The following is a 12647-nucleotide window of genomic DNA, read 5'->3' as shown; positions in this document are numbered from 1 at the left end:
CTTTAATATATATAAAACTTTCCTTGTCATGCTGAAAATATTTCACCTTGTGCTGCTCTGTCAGAGGGAATCACTGGTTTGGTGTCATAGTCACATAACATAGTTAATATCACTTACAATACTCAAATTGGTCCAAAGTTTAAATATAGTGAATAGCAATAAGTCTAACCTCTTGGTCAAAAAGGTACAAGGTCACTCACCAAAGATGAAGCTGAGCAGATTTTTTTCTGTTTTCATTGGATTCTTAGAAACCAGCAATGATATCATAAAAACATTTCGAAGCAAGTTTAATGATGATTGGGCACAAATTGTGACTTCAAGAGTGAAAAAACTGACAGCTCAACGGCGGCCAGTTTTTTCAACAGACAGTAATTATTATTAAACAAGTTTGAGATATCATAAAAAAATCATAAAGACAAATGCCCCAAACAGTTTTCCTGAGAACTTTACAAAAATGCGACTTACAGAGTGTTCACAAGGTTTCACTATTGACATTAATGAAGAACTGCAACAAACCCCTGTCAGCCATTGTTTTGAATGGACTGGAACAATTATAAAACTCTAATAAAAATGTATCTATGAAAAACATAACTAGAACTGTAACTGTCATGCCTGAAATACTCCCTTTATATGGGTTTGTCAGCGGGCATAATAAGTTCAGTGAGCTATAAATTTTCTGGATATGAGAATGTTAAAAGTCACTTTAATAACTTCATAATATCTGCATTTTGCATTCAAATGTTTTACGAGACAACTCTTGTCTCTTGCATTCGAAATTTTTTGCATTTTACATTTTTTTTTCTGAAAAACAAATCCCAATCCAATGTTTAAACAAAATATTTTTTATACATAGCAACATTTAGTTCATTTCCTTATCAAGCTCTTAAATTTGAAAGTTCAACCTTTATATTTAAAACACTTTTATTCTCGATTTTAAAGTATTCGTTAGCAAACAAAAAACAACAAAACTTTCTTAATTTAGTAAAAACCATGCATTTTTTCCCATTGCAAATGACTCTTTCCACATTGCCGAAATAGTGAGAGAAAAAATGCTTCAATATGACAATGCATTAAATTTTATTTTAAAGTCACTGGAATGCATACAATAAATTGTACTTCTTTTATTATCAATGATCCTGACTCTGGGAATACAGGGCTTAATGAATGTATGAATCTTCCCAGATTAGCATGAGAAGTCAAACAGACTAATCAGGGATCACACGTTCTGTTTTAATGGTTTTGTTTCCATTATAAGAATTTTGTTCTTAGCGCAAAAATCCAGTTTAGGTAAAAGAGTGTGGCCCCTGATTAGCCTGTGCAAACTTCCATGGCTTATCCGGAAGAACACTTTCTGCACGTGTATTAAGCCAAATTTCCCAAGAGCAAGGATAAAATAATTTTGTCAATGATTTACATTCATTTCATGTTCTAGTAGCAGTATATATGGAGTTGGAACAGAGAAAGGGGATCGTTACATCAGGAGTCCTCTGTGTTTACTGGGTGATCGCAAACATTGCTTACATCATCCCATTCTACCTACACTTGATTGAAATGATACATAGTCCAATATCACTTTCATTATTCCATTCTACTTACCCTTAATTGAAAAGGTAAGTAGTCCAACATAAATGCGAACGTCATCCTTTTCTACCAAGGCCTGATTGAAAAGGTACTTAGATCAACATAGCTTAAGTCATTCCGTTCTACCTTCCCTTGATTGAAAAGGTAAGAAGTCTAACATCACTTATTCATCCCATTATACCTAAGCCTTATTAAAATGGTAAGTAGCCCAACAGTGCTTATGTCACTCCATTTTACCTATGCCTGATTGAAAAGGCACGTAGTCCAACATCGCTTACGTCATCCATTTCTACCTATGCTTGATTTAAAAGGTCAGTTCTGTACTTACTGGGTATAATGCTTCCATGGGACTTGAATCGTGACCTCACTGTCACTAGGCAGACAACATATATACCACACCACAGCAACTTCTGTGCATTTGTTTTTGTTTAGTTTGTTCCAAAATCTGGTTTCATGGTTTTTGCGCTTATGTTTCATAAATATGAAAATACTAGATATGGAATACATTTATGTGTTACTTAAAAGAGACTTGAGCACAGATTATTTGTTTAAATGTAATTTAGTATGTTTACTAACAATATTATACTGTTTTAAAAAGTCTTACATAATAAAAATAGAAAGTAAAAAAGTTGAATAGCAAATATTGACATTCCTACGATTTGAAGCCGGCCCTCTGAAAGCAAAAACACGAGCGCAAAAACTATGCCACGCTGGCTTTATAATTATCATCTATTGCATGTTTTTTCCAAATTATCATGGAAAAGCAATGTAAGCACTTTATTAATTTTCCAACTTCACATGAAAATTCTACATAAATGAACCAACATTTTGAACATTTTTGTTGTCAGGAGTGTTATTTCGCTTGTTTAAAAATAAATTATGCATTCCTGCTTGTATCTATGATGATTATTTTGAAAAACATAAATTTACCAATTTGTGAAAAAATCCCTTAAAATCTTAACATGATTAGCCTCACATTTTTCTATGCATATATTACATTCTGTATATATTATTATGCCCCCCTTCGAAGAAGAGGGGATATATTGCTTTGCTCATGTCGGTTTGTCGGTCGGTCGGTCTGTCGGTCCGTCCACCAGGTGGTTGTTAGACGATAACTCAAGAACGCTTGGGCCTAGGATCATGAAACTTCAAAGGTTCAATGATCATGACTAACAGATGACCCCTATTGATTTTGAGGTCACTAGGTCAAAGGTCAAGGTCACGGTGGCCAGAAATAGTAAAATGGTTTTCGAATGATAACTCAAGAACGCATCTGCCTAGGATCATGAAACTTCATGGGTAGATTGAACATGACTTGCAAATGACACCTTTTGATTTTGAGGTCACTAGGTCAAAGGTCAAGGTCACAGTGACCCGAAATAGTAAAATGGTTTCCGGATGATAACTCAAGAACGCATACGCCTAGGATCATGAAACTTCATGGGTAGATTGATCATGACTTGCAGATGACCCCTATTGATTTTGAGGTCACTAGGTCAAAGGTCAAGGTCACAATGACAAATCGTATTCACACAATGGCAGCCACTACAACGGACAGCCCATATGGGGGGCATGCATGTTTTACAAACAGCCCTTGTATTCTATATTGCAAGTGAGTGCAATTGAAAAAATACGACAAACAATTCATTTTTGCTAAAAGATTTAACAAGTGTCAGGCTAATGATGTCACGTTATTATAATAATGTAAAAATGAGCCACCATCTGGGTAAACCGGGTTTAATGCCTGTGCATAAAGTGTCATCCCAGATTAAGCTGTGGAGTTTAATGCCTGTGCATAAAGTGTCATCCCAGATTAGGCTCAGGGGTTTAATGCCTCTGCATAAAGTGTCATCCCAGATTTGGCTGTGGGGATTAATGCCTGTGCATAAAGTGTCATCCCAGATTTGGTTGTGGGGTTTAATGCCTGTGCAAAAAGTGTCATCCCAGATTAGGCTGTGGGGTTAAATGCCTGTGCATAAAGTGTCATCCCAGATTAGGCTGTGGGGTTTAATGCCTGTGCATAAAGTGTCATCCCAGATTAGGCTTTGGGGTTAATGCCTGTGCATAAAGTGTCATCCCAGATTAGGATGTGGGGTTTAATGCCTGTGCATAAAGTGTCATCCCAGATTAGCATGTGCAGTCCACACAGGTTAATCAGGAAAACCGCTTCCGCTTGTATTGTATTTTAGTTTAAAGGAACTCTCCTCTTATTGAATATCCAGTTTAAGCGGAAAGTGTTTTCTGCACAGGCTAATCTGGGACAACACTCTGCGCACATGCATTAAGACTAGTTTTTCCATAACGTGGTTCAAATTTATTTATGGGAATTCAAAACAAGTTTTATGGGATAGTTCAACGGATATAGTTGCAGAAAGTATGACATTTTTTTCTACATTTTTACTTTGCTTCAATGCATATTTTAGTTTAATATTTTACATGTTTAATATTCCCAGGAAATGCAAAGGAACTGGCAGTCTGTTCAGGTTTTATGCTTTTTGCTGTTCATTAGTATCTTAGGGTTGGAAATGAAAGCTTTAAAACTTGAATCTTTGTGCAAAGGTCTTAAATTTAATTTGATGTTCTAAGGGACTATAAACGCTGCCAAGTGTGTATTTGAGTGGAATAGGGTTTAGTATAGGCATTGATATAATTTTGAACATTGCAGGAGTATGAAACATTGCTGCTGGGTTTTGTGATGTCCAACATTTACTTCCTCATGAGTGTGAGCCAGCTTGTGTTGAGTTGCAAATCAGAAGAGGTACCAGTTACTACAAGAAAGGTACGTAAATTAGTTTAAACCTATTTTACTAGAGCTTTAATGCATTAAACGCCTTAGTGGAACGGCTTTTAGTGAAACACTATTGAGTATGCTCCTGGGTAGAACCAGACTTTGTGTCTTTTTAGGAGATCTGAAGAATTTTAGCTCCCATGGTGTGTATCAAACCTGTGACCTCCTGGTTGCTAGGCGGACACCATATAAACAATGCCATAGTGACCAATAAATAAGTAAATGAATTTAATAAGAATTTCTAATTCTTACATATTTAAGCAGCATTCTGGGAAAACTAGGCTTAATGCATGTGAATTGTCATAGGCTAATCAAGACAACACTTCCCGCCTACACTTGATAATGGTTTGGAAGAGATCTTTAATTGAAAACGTCGGTTAACCTGGAAAGTGGTGTCCCTGATCAGTCGGTGCAGACAACATAGGCTAATTAGGGACGCCATTTTATACAAATTCAGTAAGAACCATTTTTCCAGCGCAAGGCTTAATATTGCTTCAGATCTGTTCTGACATCATCCAACAAAGTTTTAACTGGTAAATACCTGACAATATAATGAAATAAAATAATGTTTTTGCACTGGTTTAATCAGTATTTTCCCTAACCTTCCCAAGTAAACCATTCCAAGTAAAATGTTATTTATGAAATCAGTTTTCATTTTTAGTAAAAAAAAACAACATACTGTTGCATCAAAGGCATAGTATTAAATGTTATAAGTCAACTAGCACCCTAGAAAACTCATACCATTGTTACTTTGTATCAGCGATTTTTTTTCCCAAATGGGAAAAGTACTGGCACCATAAATGTACCAATTGGTTAATAGTAGTGCAAAAAACCTGATATTGGAAAAACACCTGTTATGAAATCATCAAATTGGGAATTGTGGATCTTTTCAATCGCTTCATAGAAATTGCACAAACTAATTTATATATTCATTTACATCACTTTTGGCTTGAAATGTTTAGTTTCAGTGCTCATTGTGTTTGTTCATGTGCAGAAAATGCACTTTTGAAAAAGACATTGATTAAATTGTCCTACCCTTTGGGAATTCTTCAGATGTCACTTGGGAATGTTGAATTCGTTTTCAAATGGGAAAGTACGTTTTATGGGTACTTTATAAAAAATCACCATTTGTACCCATGTCAGCTCATGCTCATATGTTCTTGCTGAGCTCTTGTGGTCAGTCTATGTCTCTTGATGAGCCCTTGTGGTCAGTCTATGTCTCTTGATGAGCCCTTGTGGCCAGTCTATGTCTCTTGATGAGCCCTTGTGGTCAGTCTCTGTCTCTTAATGAGCCCTTGTGGTCAGTCTATGTGTCTTGATGAGCTATTGTGGTCAGTCTATGTCTCTTGATGAGCCCTTGTGGGCAGGGTCAGTCTATGTCTCTTGCTGAGCTATTGTGGTCAGTCTATGTCCCTTGATGAGCCCTTGTGGTCAGTCTATGTCTCTTGATGAGCCCTTGTGGTCAGTCTTTATCTCTTGCAGAGCTGTTGTGGTCAGCCTATGTCTCTTGCTGAGCTATTGTGGTCAGTCTATGTCTCTTGATGAGCCCTTGCTTCTGGTCAGTCTATGTCTCTTGATGAGCCATTGTGGTCAGTCTATGTCTCTTGATGAGCCCTTGTGGTCAGTATATGTCTCTTGCTGAGCTATTGTGGTCAGTATAAGTATCTTGCTGAGTTATTGTGGTAAGTCTATGTCTCTGGATGAGCCTTTGTGGTCAGTCTATGTCTCTTGATGAGCTATTGCGGTCAGTCTATGTCTCTTGATGAGCCCTTGTGGTCAGTCTATGTATCTTGATGAGCCCTTGTGGCCAGTCTATGTCTCTCGATGAGCCCTTGTGGTCAGTCTATGCCTCTTGATGAGCTATTGTGGTCAGTCTGTGTCTCTTTATGAGCCCTTGTGGTCAGTCTATGTCTCTTGATGAGCTATTGCGGTCAGTCTATGTCTCTTGCTGAGCTATTCTGGTCAGTCTATGTCTCTTTATGAGCCCTTGTGGTCAGTCTATGTCTCTTGATGAGCCCTTGTGGTCAGTCTTTGTCTCTTGCTGAGCTGTTGTGGTCAGCCTATGTCTCTTGCTGAGCTATTGTGGTCAGTCTATGTCTCTTGATGAGCCCTTGCTTGTGGTCAGTCTATGTCTCTTGATGAGCCCTTGTGGTCAGTCTTTGTCTCTTGCTGAGCTGTTGTGGTCAGCCTATGTCTCTTGCTGAGCTATTGTGGTCAGTCTATGTCTCTTGATGAGCCCTTGTGGTCAGTCTATGTCTCTTGATGAGCCCTTGTGATCAGTCTATGTCTCTTGCTGAGCTATTATGGTCAGTTTATGTATCTTGCTGAGTTATTGTGGTCAGTCTATGTCTCTTGATGAGCCTTTGTGGTCAGTCTATGTCTCTTGATGAGCTATTGCGGTCAGTCTATGTCTCTTACTGAGCTATTGTTGTCAGTCTTTGTCTCTTGATGAGCCCTTGTGGTCAGTCTATGTCTCTTGATGAGCCCTTGTGGTCAGTCTATGTCTCTTGCTGTGCTCGTGTGGTCAGTCTATGTCTCTTGATGAGCCCTAGTGGTCAGTCTATGTCTCTTGATGAGCCCTTGTGGTCAGTCTATGTTCTTTGCTGAGCAATTGTGGTCAATCTATGTCTCATGCTGAACTATTGTGGTCAGTCTATGTCTCTTGATGAGCCTTTGGGGTCAGTCTATGTCTTTTGATGAGCTATTGCGGTCAGTCTATGTCTGAGCTATTGTTGCCAGTCTTTGTCTCTTGATGAGCCCTTGTGGTCAGTCTATGTCTCTTGATGAGCCCATGTGGTCAGTCTTTATCTCTTACAGAGCTGTTGTGGTCAGCCTATGTCTCTTGCTGAGCTATTGTGGTCAGTCTATGTCTCTTGATGAGCCCTTGCTTCTGGTCAGTCTATGTCTCTTGATGAGCCATTGTGGTCAGTCTATGTCTCTTGATGAGCCCTTGTGGTCAGTCTATGTCTCTTGCTGAGCTATTGTGGTCAGTCTAAGTATCTTGCTGAGTTATTGTGGTCAGTCTATGTCTCTTGATGAGCCTTTGTGGTCAGTCTATGTCTCTTGATGAGCTATTGCGGTCAGTCTATGTCTCTTGATGAGCCCTTGTGGTCAGTCTATGTCACTTGATGAGCCCTTGTGGTCAGTCTATGTCTCTTGATGAGCCCTTGTGGTCAGTCAATGTTCTTTGCTGAGCAATTGTGGTCAATCTATGTCTCTCGCTGAACTATTGTGGTCAGTCTATGTCTCTTGATGAGCCCTTGTGGTCAGTCTATGTGTCTTGATGAGTTATTACGGTCAGACTATGTCTCTAGCTGAGCTATTGTAGTAAGTCTATGTCTCTAGCTGAGCTATTGTGGTAAGTCTATGTCTCTTGATCAGCTCTTGTGGTCAGTCTATGTCTCTTGCTAAGCTATTGTGGTCAGTCTATGTCTCTTGATGAGCCCTTGTGGTCAGTCTATGTCTCTTAATGAGCTGTTGCGGTCAGTCTATGTCTCTTGCTGGGCTATTGTGGTCAGTCTATGTCTCTAGCTGAGCTATTGTGGTCAGACTATGTCTCTAGCTGAGCTATTGTGTTCAGTCTATGTCTCTTGCTGAGCTTTTGTGGTCAGTCTATGTCTCTTGATGAGATATTGTGGTCAGTCTATGTATCTGCTGAGCTATTGTGGTCAGTCTATGTCTCATGCTGAGTTATTGTGGTCAGTCTATGTCTCTTGCTGAGCTCTTGTGGTCAGTCTATGTCTCTTGATGCCCTATTGTGGTCAATCAATGTCTCTAGCTGAGTTATTGTGGTCAGTCTATGCCTCTAGGTGAGCTAGTGTGGTCAGTCTATGTTTCTCGCTGAGCTATTGTGGTCAGTCTATGTCTCTTGCTGAGCTATTGTGGTCAGTCTATGTCTCTTGCTGAGCTATTGTAGTCAGTCTATGTCTCTAGCTAAGCTTTTGTGGTCAGTCTATGTCTCTTACTGAGCTATTGTTGTCAGTCTTTGTCTCTTGATGAGCCCTTGTGGTCAGTCTATGTCTCTTGATGAGCCCTTGTGGTCAGTCTATGTCTCTTGCTGAGCTCGTGTGGTCAGTCTATGTCTCTTGATGAGCCCTAGTGGTCAGTCTATGTCTCTTGATGAGCCCTTGAGGTCAGTCTATGTTCTTTGCTGAGCAATTGTGGTCAATCTATGTCTCATGCTGAACTATTGTGGTCAGTCTATGTCTCTTGATGAGCCTTTGTGGTCAGTCTATGTCTTTTGATGAGCTATTGCGGTCAGTCTATGTCTGAGCTATTGTTGCCAGTCTTTTTCTCTTGATGAGCCCTTGTGGTCAGTCTATGACACTTGATGAGCCCTTGTGGTCAGTCTATGTCTCTTGCTGAGCTCGTGTGGTCAGTCTATGTCACTTGATGAGCTCTTGTGGTCAGTCTATGTCTCTTGATGAGCCCTTGTGGTCAGTCAATGTTCTTTGCTGAGCAATTGTGGTCAATCTATGTCTCTCGCTGAACTATTGTGGTCAGTCTATGTCTCTTGATGAGCGCTTGTGGTCAGTCTATGTCTCTTGATGAGTTATTGCGGTCAGACTATGTCTCAAGCTGAGCTATAGTAGAAAGTCTATTTCTCTAGCTGAGCTATTGTGGTAAGTCTATGTCTCTTGATAAGCTCTTGTGGTCAGTCTATGTCTCTTGCTGAGCTATTGTGGTCAGTCTATGTCTCTTGATGAGCCCTTGTGGTCAGTCTATGTCTCTTAATGAGCTGTTGCGGTCAGTCTATGTCTCTTGCTGGGCTATTGTGGTCAGTCTATGTCTCTAGCTGAGCTATTGTGGTCAGACTATGTCTCTAGCTGAGCTATTGTGTTCAGTCTATGTCTCTTGCTGAGCTTTTGTGGTCAGTCTATGTCTCTTGATGAGATATTGTGGTCAGTCTATGTCTCTGCTGAGCTCTTGTGGTCAGTCTATGTCTCATGCTGAGCTATTGTGGTCAGTCTATGTCTCTTGCTGAGCTTTTGTGGTCAGTATATGTCTCTTGATGAGTTATTGTGGTCAGTCTATGTCTCATGCTGAGCTCTTGTGGTCAGTCTATGTCTTTTGATGAGCCCTTTTGGTCAGTCTATGTCTCTTGCTGAGCTATTGTGGTCAGTCTATGTATCTTGCTGAGTTATTGTGGTCAGTCTATGTCTCTTGATGAGCCCTTGTGGCCAGTCTATGTCTCTTGATGAGCCCTTGTGGACAGTCTATGTCTCTTGATGAGCTATTGTGGTCAGTCTATGTCTCTTTATGAGCCCTTGTGGTTAGTCTATGTCTCTTGATGAGCTATTGCGGTCAGTCTATGTCTCTTGCTGAGCTATTGTGGTCAGTCTATGTCTCTTTATGAGCCCTTGTGGTCAGTCTATGTCTCTTGATGAGCCCTTGTGGTCAGTCTTTGTCTCTTGCTGAGCTGTTGTGGTCAGCCTATGTCTCTTGCTGAGCTATTGTGGTCAGTCTATGTCTCTTGATGAGCCCTTGCTTGTGGTCAGTTTATGTCTCTTGATGAGCCCTTGTGGTCAGTCTATGTCTCTTGATGAGCCCTTGTGGTCAGTATATGTCTCTTGCTGAGCTATTATGGTCAGTTTATGTATCTTGCTGAATTATTGTGGTCAGTCTATGTCTCTTGATGAGCCTTTGTGGTCAGTCTATGTCTCTTGATGAGCTATTGCGGTCAGTCTATGTCTCTTACTGAGCTATTGTTGTCAGTCTTTGTCTCTTGATGAGCCCTTGTGGTCAGTCTATGTCTCTTGATGAGCCCTTGTGGTCAGTCTATGTCTCTTGCTGAGCTCGTGTGGTCAGTCTATGTCTCTTGATGAGCCCTTGTGGTCAGTCTATGTCTCTTGACGAGCCCTTGTGGTCAGTCTATGTTCTTTGCTGTGCAATTGTGGTCAATCTATGCCTCATGATGAACTATTGTGGTCAGTCTATGTCTCTTGATGAGCCTTTTTGGTCAGTCTATGTCTCTTGATGAGCTATTGCGGTCAGTCTATGTCACTTACTGAGCTATTGTTGCCAGTCTTTGTCTCTTGATGAGCCCTTGTGGTCAGTCTATGTCTCTTGATGAGCCCTTGTGGTCAGTATATGTCTCTTGCTGAGCTCGTGTGGTCAGTCTATGTCACTTGATGAGCCCTTGTGGTCAGTCTATGTCTCTTGATGAGCCCTTGTGGTCAGTCTATGTTCTTTGCTGAGCAATTGTGGTCAATCTATGTCTCTTGCTTAACTATTGTGGTCAGTCTATGTCTCTTGATGAGCGCTTGTGGTCAGTCTATGTCTCTTGATGAGTTATTGCGGTCAGTCTATGTCTCTTTCTGAGCTATTGTGACCAGTCTGTGTCTCCAGCTGAGGTATTGTAGTCCGTTTGTGTCTCTAGCTCAGCTACTGTGGTCAGTCTATGTCTCTAGCTGAGCTATTGTGGTCAGTCTATGTCTCTGGCTGATCTATTGTGGTCAGTATATGTCTCTAGCTGAGGTATTGTTGTCAGTATATGTCTCTAGCTGAGCTATTGTGGTCAGTCTTTGTCTTGCTGAGCTATTTTGGCCAGTCTGTGTATCCAGCTGAGGTATTGTGGTCAGTCTATGTCTCTTGAAGACCTATTGTGGTCAGTCTATGTTTCTTGATGAGATATTGTGGTCAGTTTATGTCTCTTGCTGAGCTATTGTGGTCAGTCTATGGCTCTTGCTGAGCTCTTGTGGTCAGTCTATGTCTCTTGATGAGCTATTGTGGTCAGTCTCTGTCTCTTGATGAGCTAGTGTGGTCAGTCTATGTCTCTTGATGAGCTATTGAGGTCAGTCTATGTCTCTTGATGAGCTATTGTGGTCAGTCTATGTCTCTAGCTGAGTTTTATGTCTCTTTCTGAGATATTGTTGTCAGTCTTTGTCTCTTGATGAGCCCTTGTGGTCAGTCTATGTCTCTTGATGAGCTATTGCGGTCAGTCTATGTCTCTTGTTGAGCTATTGTGGTCAGTCTATGTCTCTTTATGAGCCCGTGTGGTCAGTCTATGTCTCTTGATGAGCCCTTGTATTCAGTCTTTGTCTCTTGCTGAGCTGTTGTGGTCAGCCTATTTCTCTTGCTGAGCTATTGTGGTCAGTCTATGTCTCTTGATGAGCCCTTGTGGTCAGTCTATGTCTCTTGCTGAGCTCGTGTGGTCAGTCTATGTCACTTGATGAGCCCTTGTGGTCAGTCTATGTCTCTTGATGAGCCATTGTGGTCAGTCTATGTTCTTTGCTGAGCAATTGTGAACTATTGAGGTCAGTCTATGTCTCTTGATGAGCTATTGTGGTCAGTCTATGACTCTAGCTGAGTTTTATGTCTCTTTCTGAGCTATTGTTGTCAGTCTATGTCTTTTGCTGAGCTATTGTGGTCAGTCTTTGTCTCTTGCTGAGCTATTGTGGTCAGTTAATGTCTCTTGCTGAGCTAATAATATTAAATTATGATGGACCACATACAATGTTAACGGGTCAAGGGTAACTGATTATCTGGACTAAATTGATATTTCTTTGCAGATTATTTTGACAAGCAATCCGTCTTGTAATCTGGTTAAGAGAACATCAAATGAGAAAAACAACGACTCGATTGCTTGACTTTACGCATGTTAAAATAATGTGTAAATTGCGTCTCGGCTAGTAATCCCTACCCCACATCGATCCCAAGTTAAATTGTTGAGAGTAAAACATAAAAATGGTCCCAATTATTCAAATGTAATCCATGGTTGTATCAATACTGGTACGATCTGTTTATGTATGTGTTTATTGACAAGCTATTGATTCCCTTCATTGGTTTAGCATATAGTATTAAGTAAGTGACAACAATTTGTATTGTGCTAGAAATAAAATTTATACGAGAAACTCCATGAAAAATGCATAATTAAAAACAAATTTAGGTAAACCTTGACTTTAACATTTAACCAGATATTTGATGGTTTCAGTAGGTTAACCAGTTAACCTGTGACATCCGTAATAATTAGGGCAATATGGGAATATGTGTGTTTTATAAGCTTTTTCGTCTTACACAATTGTGTCTGCTATGCTTACAGAAATAAGTGAAAACTGTCTGATATATCTGGATCCTGTTATTACTCAAAATGTACATTAATGGATCTCGGTTCCTGGATACATATGCATGTTATTTCAGTTTTTTCTTCAGACCAAAATTGTATTGCTATGGTTACAGAAATACTTGAAAACGAAAATCTCAACCCTGCCATAGATAAAAAATACTTTAGCTAGCTAACTCCATTACTACTTAAATGTACGCCGGGTACTCCAATTGT

At 40.0% G+C, this 12647-nt stretch overlaps 1 protein-coding gene and 1 long non-coding RNA gene across 3 annotated transcripts in view; one reads left to right on the top strand and one right to left on the bottom strand.

Moving 5' to 3' along the window:
- LOC127847291 (uncharacterized) overlaps positions 1-12647 on the bottom strand; it is a 119283-nt gene that overhangs the window by 5943 nt on the left and 100693 nt on the right. The gene's annotated exons all lie outside the window — the stretch shown is intronic.
- The window catches only part of LOC127847328 (uncharacterized), a 116099-nt gene continuing 104879 nt past the window's right edge, over positions 1428-12647 (top strand). Inside the window, exons 1-2 of the long non-coding RNA XR_008033928.1 lie at positions 1428-1610; positions 4247-4339. This is a non-coding gene — a long non-coding RNA (uncharacterized LOC127847328). The remainder of the gene's footprint in view (positions 1611-4246; positions 4340-12647) is intronic.

Source organism: Dreissena polymorpha, chromosome 10, assembly GCF_020536995.1.
Source record: "Dreissena polymorpha isolate Duluth1 chromosome 10, UMN_Dpol_1.0, whole genome shotgun sequence".
In the NCBI taxonomy this organism is placed as follows: Eukaryota; Metazoa; Mollusca; class Bivalvia; order Myida; family Dreissenidae; genus Dreissena; species Dreissena polymorpha.
The sequence above is the reverse complement of the archived record's forward strand: the minus strand, read 5'-3'. Positions and strand labels throughout refer to the sequence as shown.